The sequence below is a fragment of the Hydra viridissima genome, unplaced genomic scaffold (assembly GCF_058129835.1).
Source record: "Hydra viridissima isolate aposymbiotic clone 2 unplaced genomic scaffold, HvirCarnegie_v1 scaffold_1, whole genome shotgun sequence".
Classification (NCBI taxonomy): Eukaryota; Metazoa; Cnidaria; class Hydrozoa; order Anthoathecata; family Hydridae; genus Hydra; species Hydra viridissima.
This window is the reverse complement of record NW_028324300.1, coordinates 17,327,017-17,335,734: the sequence shown is the minus strand read 5'-3', so window position 1 is coordinate 17,335,734 and position 8,718 is coordinate 17,327,017.

Genomic DNA, 8,718 nt, shown 5'->3' with positions numbered 1-8,718 from the left:
ATAGCCTCTAATTATAAACTGCTAATTGTACTACGAAATTCCATTCTACATCAAATGATTGCATTATAACAGAAATAGAGAAATTATACCATGATATGCAACAGAATGAGAAAACTGTTGCTAGTTGCAGCTGCAACTATTGAAACTGGGAAACCTAATTGAGCATAAGTATTTTAAAAAAGTTTACAGTAAAGCAATAATGAAAGCTGAAATTAGTGCGCATTCCAATAAAATTCAAACTAAAATTTTTCTTTAATTCAAATGTTCATAATCTGCTATAATAAAAGAGGTTGAAAGTGTAAAATAACAACTCAAACATAGTGCATTGAGATTTTTTTTACAAAAAAAAAATTACCTTCGGCTGAAATACCGACGCATCTGCACACCTAAGAAAATGAGAATACAAACCAAAACTGCTGCAACAACAGTGATAATCAATGGTAAACTAAACTTTTCTAGAAATAAAAAAAATTTTCAAAACCACATGTTTTGCTTCCAGAATGTTAGCTACCAGAAGTTGTGCAGCAACTCTTTCTGTTTCTTCTTTTACAAAATCTCTCATCTCTTGAACTTTTTTTGAAGCTTCTACATTGTAGTCTTGGTATTGATCAATCATTTGCTTAGCTTCAGATTTTATTCTCTAATAAAACAAAAAAACAAAAAACAAAAAAACATTTATATACTTTATTTTTTAACAAATTTTTTTTTTATTACAGTAGTTTCTAATAATCTTATTAGAAACTGCTTTAACAAATTTTAGATTTTTTCTTTTTATCCTCATAAGGAACAGTTGCTTTTAGTTTTTTATAATCTGTTTTTCTGGGAAACTTCTGTATCTAGCAAAACAAATATATTTAAAATACATTTCTGTATTTAGATATATTTTGTAATTAATAATGTATATTTCATTTTAATATTATGTTTTGCAAATGACTGTGACCCTTATAAAAGGTCAGATATGAAAATAAATTTTAGAAAATTTAAAGTTTAAATATTTATAGAAAAATCCATAGGTATTTCATGTCATAAAGATTTAAAAAGTTGTCATTTTACATGGTCGAAAGATTTAACTAAAGATTTAGCTGAACGTTTTCTTTGAATCTTTTTTCTTTAATGAATCATTTTTATTTGATGCTTCTTTGGGCAACACAAGCCACAATTGCAAAACGTACAAAAATATTTTTAGGAAATTTTATTTAAATTTTAAAAGTTTTAAAAAATGAATTAGAGTTTTAAGTAAGATTTTAAGCCATTTCTTTTTATATCTATAAAAAAACAAAAAAAAAAAAAACATGTTTATTCATTTGTTTTTTTTTTTTGTTTTTTTTCTACAAGAATTTGTTAGAACAAACAAATGTCAATTTGTGATTAAAAGAGGAGACAATCAAATTCTAATGGGTGTAATGCCATTTATTTTGTGGGCTTTATTACTTAATATAATTTATTTTTTAATAAATTTTTTTAATTTTTTAATAAGTTTTTACAATTCAAACACTTTTTTGTAGAGCAGCATAGGAAAATAATCTTATAAAAACATTTATGAGATTAAGTTTTTATGAGATTAAAGATTTCTTTATATAAAAGGGGAGAAAAGATTACCTTGAAGAACTTTTGTTGATGGATTGTTAGTTAGATAGGCTCCGATATAGGAGGTACATCTTTCACCATCATAATCCCTTGGACATTTTACATTAAAAGCATAAATATATAATTAGAAAAAACTATTATAACAATAATAATACTAACAACAAAATGTTTTGCTTTACAAATTTGCATTAGTAAAGCAAAACATTTTTCAAAATCTTTCCTACTTGCAGATTGGTTTGCAAAGTAACTTGTTGAAGTCATCATGCTCTTTACATAACCCACCATTTTTATAATACCAGGATACACATCTATATCGCGCTGCAAAAAAGAAAACACAATCAAAATAATAGAGTATTTGATAATATTGAATTCAGAAAGTTACGGAATCAAGCTTAGAAAATAATTGCTAGAAAATTATGTAAACCTAAATGATCTTTTCAATGAATCAACTCAATCTGATTTTTTTGACTTTGATTTTAATAGTTTTCTTCATGAAAAATTCCAAGTTTAGCATTTTTTGAAAAAAAAAAAGCCTTTGGGACTTGCCTAATGAACCATTCTCATACAATGGATGAAGATCCAATTTGTTTAGACAACAATAACCTGCGTATCCATTCTTACATCTAAATAAAATAACCACACCATATCATACATTCTTGGGGGATAAAAAATCTTTTGAACAAAAAAAAAAAACTAATTGGAGAAGCTTACAGACAAAAGGGTGGGACTTTTTCCTTTCCTTTCTTATCTATACAAACGCCGTGATTTAAACAGAAATCCTATTTACATAGGAATGCATTTGGTAAACAAACAAAAAAAATTACCAAACATAAAGAATAGATGAAAAATAGATATTAAACATAAAGAGTATTTAGTAGAAAAAAATGGTGTTTATACTTGCCTTTTTGATAGATATACTTTTAAGTGCAATTTGTTATATTATTATTTTATAATCAAACTTAGTAAAACCTGTTGTTGAACATATTTTGAGTTGTTTCTTTAACTTTTGATAAATATTTTCAAAATATTTATCAGAAGTAGAAATAAAGTAGTTTAGTATTTAGTAGAAATAAAAGGTGTTTGTGCTTGCCTTTTTGATAGATATACTTTTAAGTGTGATTTATTTTATTGATGTATTTTGTTTTATAGTCAAACTTAGTAATACTTGTTGTTTAACTCAGAAAAATAAGTCAAATAGAGTTTTACAGATTACCACAAAAAAGAATTATCTTTTTTTAAGAAATGTTAAAAAAGAAGTTATTTAGATGTAAATCCTTTAAAATAGAACTTTTGTAGAGATTAAAAATTAAATATTATATAGATGTATTTTGTTTTATAGTCAAACTTAGTAATACTTGTTGTTTAACATATTTTGAGTTGTTACTTAAATTTCTGATAAATATTTTAAAAATATTTATCAGAAGTTAAAGTAACAACTCAAAATATGCTCAACAGCAAAAATGTCAACTTTGGAAAATAAGTTATACAGAGTTTTACAGATTAAGGTTTTACCACAAAGAAAAATTCTCTTTTCTTAAAAATGTTAAAACAAAAAATTATTTAGACTTAAAACCTTCAAAGTACAAGTTTTGTAGAGAATAAAATTTGCCACAAGAAAGTTACTATTAATCCTACTAAGTTATGTTTTGCATATTTATTTTTCTTTCCAAATATTTTATTACAAATATAATTGTGAGCATGGTGATAATGAACAGAAATAAAAGTATTTCATAGTAGCACTGTTCAGATCAAAATTATTTTTAAAAAATAACTTTGATATAACTTTTGATAGTATATATAAATTTGATATAACTTTGATATTTTAAATAAAATAAAAACAAAAACTTATTCTTATTTTATAATAAATTATGTTTAAATTTTAATTATGGTTCTATTTTAATTATGTTTTTATTTCAAAAATGATATAGAAACTGTACCAGGAGTGTTGCAAGTGAAACCATCAGACAATAAATCAATACCAGTAGGGCAAGCACATCTATATAGTTGATTATGCGAAAGCAAGCAAAGATGGCTGCAATAAATATTTGCACATGGATTGGAAACTAAATTGAAAGAACAAATTTATTTGGCTAGATCAAAAAAGTTTTAAAAAATAAACTTAAAAACACGTAATAAGTATGTTTTATACTCTCAGGTTGAAGAACCCCATTGTAAACTGAGATGATGCTATTACTTGATGGCGAGGCAATTAATCTGGTGACCTGACTCCCTTTAAATTTATTGCATTTTACCACAAAATCTTTTTCTATCCATATGACATCATCAAGAAACAATCCCAAAGTATATGGGCCTTAAAACCGTTGAGTCACCCTTTGAAAATCCTGACCATTTGTTCCAACACAATATATATAATTCAAATCAAACCAATAGATCATCTCAGTAGGAAAATCTAGTACCAGTGTGTATGGTAAAACTTGATGTGATTTGTAAACAATATGTTTTGTAGATTTTTCTCCATCCATGCTTACTGCCCAAATAAATCCCATTTCAAGCCAATACAAGAACCTTTTGCTACAAAACAAGCACATCAATTAATTAATCAGCATAGTGCTACCATAAATTGTAATATTAAAAAACATGCAATAAGGCGAACAAAAAAATGAGAAGTTATTTGCATAGGATCTCAATGAACCAATGTTATAAAAGTTTCATTTTGATAATAGTTCAAAAGTTCCAAGGTTCAAAAGTTCACATTTTGCTTTTTCAACTTTTCCTTAATTATAATATATAATATGCATATATCAAATTGAAATATTAAACAAAAAGTTGAATCAAAATATCAACTTAATAACCAAATTAAACTTCAATATTTAAAAGAGCAACAGGGATGTCTTTTTTAAATAACTTTAAATTGTTTGGAAAGGAAAATCACATTGGAGAAGGATCTACAACGAGAGCATAAGGTTTGTTAGCATTCACAAGTTGCAGCATGTTACTTCCATCAAGCTCAGAAACCTCAATAAGATTATCTTTTGGAAGAGTCCAGTAAAGCTTTAATCCCACCCAATCAATTGAGATAGCATAAACTCCGTTTAAATTTTGAATGACATCTTCTTTCATGAGGTTTTTTGAAATAGACTTGTTAGTATTTAAAAGATTTAATCTAAACATGAAAAAGTTGTTGATATTATCTCACAGCAGAGAATAAAAAAAGCTTATGAGCATAAAAAGAAGCAAACTAAAATGAAAAGTAAATCAATGGCATTGAAGTTTTGCAAATGACTTCTTTCCATCTCATATTAAGTTAAATTATTTTACTTTAAAGAGATCTTACTCCAAAAAAAAAACATTAACAACTATGGAAAAAAAACTTTTGTGTGAAAACTCAAGTCCTCTTCGTTCATACCTTCATTTTTTTTCAAATCTTAAAAATGATACCATAAAAAATGAATTCAAAAAGATTTTTTGAAAAAGCACATTCACAAAGAAAAAAAAAAAGGAATAAGGTTTTAAGACATAAAATGGTTTTAAAGTTCATTTATAGTCTCAAATATTTATTATTGGTCTTAAAAATACAAAAGTTCTTAACTTAATTTGCTGTCATGATAACAAAACCATCATGATAACAAAAAGATGATAAGAAAATTGGAATCATAAGCTTAATATAGTTTAAGTATGTAGGAATAATATGTATATAAATATACAAAAATGTAGGAAAAGTTTTTAGGTGTCATCAAGCCAAAACATAAGAATTGCACCATTTCCCCAACCTCCCCCCCACCCCACCCACATTCCTTTTTTTATTTTTTTGCATAGATTTCAACAAAAAAAAAGCAGAACATACCAAATCAATATGCTTTTGATTTCAAAGATATTAAAAAAACTATAAAACTTTTTGCATTCAGTATATTAAAACTATTATTAATTATTAAAAATTATCATAGATTATTAAAAACCTAGAAATAAATTCAAAAACTAAAGTTTGAAAAAATAAATTATGACAAAAAACCACCTGCTTATGACAGATTGCTCCTTGTCTGTTCAATAAATGTAATTATGCTTTGCATGAAAAGAGCTTCCACTACCAAGTGATATATTATTTAAAATGACATGATAATCTTCATCAAGTTTTTTGTATTTATCTTTTACCATGATTACTTCCCCAATGGTGTTATTACCAAGTATGTGCAAAAAGAAACCATCTAAAAGTTAATCATAAGATCATAAAGTTAATCATAAGATCATCCAAAATTAAAAGAGCAACTAGAATGTTTGTTCCAGTGAAAACTACACACTGTAGAATTGATTTCTGAGCAAGAAATACATTTCATAAAATTGCTCGTCCAGCCCAAGAAAGATTTAATATATTTATAGTCAAATATCTTTATATTTAAATATAAAATATTTAACATAAAAATCCAGAAATCTTAGGTAAACTCTAAATTGCTTTAACTTTTCAGTGTTACACTTTTCAAGAAGTTGTATTATCTATACATGAAATATTATTTTTCAATTTTAAACTGTAATCTTTCAACAAAACTTGCAAAAAAAAAAAATATTACATTTAGTTATCTAAAAAGATAATCTGTAGAATCTGTAAGAGAATTGAGGTTAATGTTTACAAAATTAAAAAAGGATTTTATTACCACCAGGGACATCACAAAATCTTTTCTCACGTAACTCATATCCATTCATGCAACTACATTGATATCCACCTGGAAAGTTGCGGCACATCTGACTGCATATTCCCAGTACCAAACACTCGTCCACATCTAAGAAAAGCATAAAAAGCAAACAACTCTAAATATAAAAATGTGAATTTAGAAAATAAATTTTGGAATGACAATGGAGTCAGCACTTCAGATCTAAGACCTAAAGTGTGTAAAAAAAAAAAACAACAGATGATACTTGAATACAATTCAAAAAATGATAAATATAATAATGTTTAGAACTTAAATAAGTAACATAGTTTACAGAACAATTCCAAAACAATATTTGCATAGAACTTTATTTTATTTATTTGCATAAATTACTTAAATAGTCTAATCAAGATTTGTCATTGAAAATTACTAACTTCAATTAAATTACTTGTATAAAAGCGAGTATCTTCTGTGTATGTGTTACATGCTTTTTACAGAAGCTGTGTACACAGTCTGGTTGTATAGAAGCTGCATACAGAGTCTGATTAAAGTCTTTAGTGCTTAGATTTGACAACCAAAGCAAAATCAGTACTGCGCCCAGCTATAAAAAATCTTTTCTTATCAAGAATAATTTTCACACGTTTGTGACCTTCAAGTGGACTGTTTTGAGCTGTGTGCATTAGTGTTCAGGAGGTACAAAAGGCAGCTGTTGCAGCCCTGCCAAACAAAAAAAGAGAATCATCTTGGTCATCCACTTGATGGTCTTTTCCTGAAATATATACATGTGGAGTTGATCATCGCCTAAATCTAAACATCATATGGTCAAATTGTTCAGGGCAATAGCATTTGGCATTTTGACCAAGCTGCTCATTAAATATTTAACTTCAATAAATGCTGCTTTAGCAGCAATCAAGTAGTTTTTTTTCATCATCCATATATGCCACATATAGCAGGCAGCCCTTTGTCCTCATGCCAGCCTGTGATTAACATTTTCAGACCCAGTGAACTATATGAACTACAATAAAATTCAAGCTCATGGCTTGCTATACTTTAAGAGTTATTTTTAGACCCTTACTTTATAAACAAATTGAAATGTCAAAGTTAAAACACTTACCACATACACTTGGAAATTCATCACTGAAATCTCCACAATCATTCTTCCCATCACAAATCCATTTGTTATTTATGCAAATACCTGTACCACACAAAAAATTATGTTCTGTGCAGTTATCAGCAGCTAAATAAAAAAAAACATCACTTCAAAATTAGAACCATTTCGACACATTATGACTATTTTATTTTTTAGGTTTGTCTTAAAAGAAACTAAAATTTTGTTAAAAATTTTGAAAAAGTTTTTAAAAACACGCACGACAATCTCTTTCATCAGAACTATCTTCACAATCACGCTTAAAATTGCATTTCTCTTTCAAGGTGTAACAAGTCTTTCCACCGTCACATTTTATTTGGTTTTCAATGCATTCGTCTAAAAATAATATTTAGTCATACTAACATTATGTTTCAATTTTTTGCCACAACCTTTCTTTCATTATTTTACCTCTCTTTAAATGGTTAAACCTTTAACAAACTACAAACTTTTTGAGAAAAAATATCTTACCAAAAGAGCGTCCATCATACTGGTACCTTAACCCATAATAATTTTCAGTACATCTGCATTCATTGATATAAAAAAATGTAAACTTTTCTTTAAAATCTTAATTTTCTTTTTCCCTTAGTGTGTGTGTGGGTGTGTGTGGGTGTGTCTATATATATATGTAGACACACCCACACAATTTATTAATTTAAATTATCATAAATGTATTTAAAATATTTATTTGGAATTTGTTTTATTTTGAGTAAAAAGTAAAGGATTTTGTATTGAAAAAGGGAGAAGTTACCAAGTAAAATTGACACAAAATCTTTCATTCCTAAACCTTAAATTCCAATTTCTTCCTGGTATTTTTTTAACTAGTCTACTGCAGTGATTGCTTACAAAAAAAAAGTTTTTATCATGAGTTTAATTTTGATTATAAAAATTGAAATGTCAATCATTCTATTGTTTTCAAACTAAAATTCTAACAAGTGAATTATTACATCCAGTTAAAAAATTAAAACATGAAGATTAATAAACAATTTGTAACAATAGTAAAAAACAATTTCTAAGAAAGCTTACAAGTAAACATCATAAATTTCAATTCTTTCTGTATCATTGATACATGTTCCTCCATTCAAACAAAAGTTTTCAATTAAGCACCAATCTTTTTCTAAAAAAAAATATATAAAAATATACATAAAAATTTTTGCTTGAAACAAAAGATAAATTGATATTAACTTTATTTGCTGAGTCTTCTAATGAATAACACGAAAAGTTTCCAAAGAATCAAAGGCTTTACTTTGCAAAACTTTAACTGTTGAACAATAGATTTGATCCACCTCCTAGTTCTTAATTGATGATGATATGCTAAGACAGGTGATGTTTTAACATTTCTGCTGATTCTCCTTTATACTGTCCTTTGGGAACAATATCAGGTGT